We start from the raw sequence: 4,036 nt of genomic DNA on the forward strand, positions 1-4,036 counted from the left end.
AGCTCTATGAGCTGAGCATCTAAGCTGCCAACGGAGACGAGAAGGTCATGATGAGAAAGCTATGGAACATATTTAAAAACTGTTAGACAAAAGCGATGATCTGTTAGACGCTGAAATGACTCGATCTCAGTCCTTAATTGAAGACATAAAAAATCTTCACGTTAAGTATGAGGAACTTGAAAGTCGTCATGAAACGCTCTCAACAACTCATGAAAAGCTTTCCTATGATTATCTTCAAAGGAAGCAAGATCTTGAGAAATTGAGAGCGGCTCATGAAGATCTTCAAAAGGAAAACGAGTCACTTCGCACCGAACAGGTCAGTTCCGCTCAGGAAGGATTTGAACCACCATGTCTTAAATGCATCGAGCGTGACAACGCTACTTCTGTTGCCGAGTGTTCTACTGCTGCTACTGTTGCAATATCTTCAACTGTTGATGTGGTAACTAACCCGTCTGCTGAGGATACCACTACTATTGCCGATGAGAATGCTAGGTTGAAGACATTTCTTGAAACAGGGATGTACAAAAGTCTCAACGGGCATCAGACACTATGTGATGTCCTCAAAAGGCAGATCCTGAACTGAAACCCTAGGAAAGAGGGTGTTGGGTTCGAAAGGAAAATGAATGCTGATGGCTTCTTACTAGAAACCTGAGCAGTACCCCAAAACCACATGGGGTTGCTGCAAAGGGACCTTCAGTGGATCCATCCACCCTATCTGGCTTCACTTGTGATAATCCCATTGTTATTGATGAATCCTTTGATGCAAACTATAAACTGTTTAAGAATCAGAATGGTGAAGTGTTTGCCAGGTATATTGGTACTAACTACAGGAATGGGCCACCTATGAAGAAGGTATGGGTGCCCAAAAGGTGTTTGGAGAATCTTCCTGTGAATGTCGTCATGACACGACAAGTGAAGAAGACAAACCCCAGACCACAGGCTTCATATGGTCCAAAGGCTTCATATAGACAGAGGACTCACCTGAGTCGCACTAACGCAAATGTTTTGCAGGGAAACCTTACTCAGGCCAATGAATATGAGTGCGTTTCATCAAACCGCCATGTTCATAAGACCAAAAACTATTCTGCTTATTCTTATGAGTACTATTATTCACCTGCCAGACTTTTTGCTAGGGCTCCAAAGCCAAAGTTCTCAGATGCTGCACTTAGACTCATTGCTTCGAAGCCACCCTTGAAGATGTGGGTGGCTAAGAAAGCTTAACTCTCTTTTGCAGGGAAAGGTCTCCAGCCGAAAACCAAAATCGTCTGAAGCTATTGCTGGGGACCTTAAACATCTTGTAGGGCGCAAGATCAAATGCCCAAATGGTCTTATTATGTATTTTGTTCCTGAGTCGCTTGCTACTTGCCCTATCAGTCCTAACCTCAATCTAAGCTTTCATAATCCACTTGCCCGTCAAATGTTTTTGCTTCGCAATTCTCTTCGTCAAGCCTATCCCCCTAACTGCACTGTAGGGTACGACACCAGCTGCTTCAGAATGGATTATTGATAGTGGGTGTACTAATCACATGACTGGCAAGCAAAGCCTTCTTATGGACTCAACCTTACGTCCATCTGACAAAAGTCACATCACATTTGCTGACACTAGTAAAAGTAAGGTATTGGGTCTAGGTAGAGTTGCAATCTCAAAGGATCAACACATGGATAAAGTCATGCTTGTTGAATCCCTTGGTTTCAACTCAATGTCTGTCTCAATGCTTTGCGATTTAAACATGATTGTGATGTTTGGAAAATATTGTTGCCTTGTTCTAATGGAATCTGACAAGTCTCTAGTGTTTGAAGGGTATCGGAAAGATGATTTGTACGTGGTAGATTTCTTAGCAGGACCACAACTTGCCGTATGTCTTCTAGCAAAAGCTTCAGAATGCTGGCTCTGGCATCGGAGGCTAGGGCATGCTGGCATGAGGAACTTGCACACTCTTGCAAAGAAGAAGCATGTCATAGGCATCGAGGGCGTCAAGTTCAAGAAGGATCACTTATGCGGTGCTTGTGAAGCAGGAAAGATGACGAGGGACAAGCATCACTCGAAGACAATCATGACAATGACTCAACCCTTCGAACTGCTCCACATGGACCTTTTCGGTCCCACTCATTACTCAACTCTTACTACTACTACTTGTCTCTATGGCTTTGTCATTGTTGATGATTATTCAAGATATACTTGGGTGCATATAATCCTCTACAAGACTGAAGTGCAGGATGTCTTCAGACGCTTCGCCAATCGAGCCATGAACAACTATGGCGTCAAGATAAAGCACATCAGAAGTGACAATGGCACTGAATTCAATAACACTGGGCGAGATACATATCTTGATACTTTGGGCATCACACCTGAATTCTCAGCTCCGTACACGCCACAGCAGAATGGCGTCGTCGAACGCAAGAACAGAACACTTATTGAGATGGCTCGGACGATGCTTGATGAATACAAGACTCCAAGAAAATTCTGGCCTGAAGCCATTGATACTGCATGCCATATCATCAACCGTGTTTATCTTCACAAGCTTCTGAATAAGACATCCTATGAGCTCCTTACTGGCAAGAAGCCAAATGTCAGTTACTTCAGAGTATTTGGTGCCAGGTGCTGGATCAAGGATCCACATCACACTTCAAAATTTGCACCAAAAGCACATGAAGGTTTTATGCTTGGATATGGAAAGGATTCGCACTCCTACAGAGTCTTCAACCTCTTTCACTACAAAGTGGTTGAAACTGTGGATGTGCAGTTCGATGAGACTAACGGCTCGCAAAGAGAGCACCTGCCAAATGTGCTAGATGAAGTTCCATCCAGTGAATCAATCAAACTTATGGGAACTGGAGAAATCATACCATCTGAAGCTCAGCCTGAAGAGGAACTTATCATCTCTGCACCTGATCAACCTGAAGACAATGCTCAGCCTGAAGACAATCCTTCTAACGATGACAATGATCAGCAAGAGCAAAATCTTCGTCCTGTACATCCTCGTGTTGCAAATGAAGTGCAGATTGAGAGAATAATTGATAGCATCAATGCACCAGGTCCACTCACTCGTTCAAGGGCAACACAGCTAGCAAATTTCTGTGGACACTTCGCATTCGTCTCAACATCTGAACCCAAGAAAGTTGATGAAGCCTTCATGGAACCTGAATGGATTCAAGCTATGCAAGAAGAGCTTCAACAGTTTGAGCTGAATAATGTATGGGAACTGGTTAAGCGTCCTGATCCTCGCAAGCACAATATAATAGGCACCAAATGGATATACCGCAACAAGCAAGATGAGCATGGTCAAGTTGTCAGAAACAAAGCTCGTCTTGTTGCTCAAGGATACACTCAAGTTGAAGGGATTGACTTCGATGAGACATTTGCTCCTGTGGCTAGACTTGAAGCCATACACATACTGTTGGCCTATGCAAATCATCATAACATTCTTCTGCATCAAATGGATGTGAAGAGCGCTTTTCTCAATGGCAAGATTGATGAAGAAGTGTGTGTTGCACAACCGCCTGGCTTTGAAGATCCAAAACATCCTGACATGGTGTACAAGCTCAACAAGGCACTGTATGGCCTCAAACAAGCCCCTAGGGCTTGGTATGACACACTCAAAGACTTCCTGAAGAGCAAAGGCTTCAAACCTGGTTCCCTCAACCCTACTCTCTTCACGAAGACATATGATGGTGAACTGTTTGTGTGCCAAATATATGTGGATGACATTATCTTCGGCTGCACCAATCAGAAATACACTGACGAGTTTGGATACATGATGCAAGAGCAATATCAGATGTCCATGATGGGTGAGCTGAAGTTCTTCCTTGGTCTTCAAATACGTCAGCAATGCAACGGCATCTTTATATCTCAAGAGAAATACCTCAAAGATTGCCTGAAGAAATTTGGGATGCAAGATTGCAAAGGCTTCACGACGCCAATGCCAGCCAAACATCATATGGGTCCCGACAACAATGGTAAAGAGTTCGATCAAAAGGCATACCGCTCCATGATTGGTTCCTTACTTTATTTATGTGCATCTAGGCCAGATATCAT

This window comes from Triticum urartu, chromosome 3 (genome assembly GCF_003073215.2).
Source record: "Triticum urartu cultivar G1812 chromosome 3, Tu2.1, whole genome shotgun sequence".
Classification (NCBI taxonomy): Eukaryota; Viridiplantae; Streptophyta; class Magnoliopsida; order Poales; family Poaceae; genus Triticum; species Triticum urartu.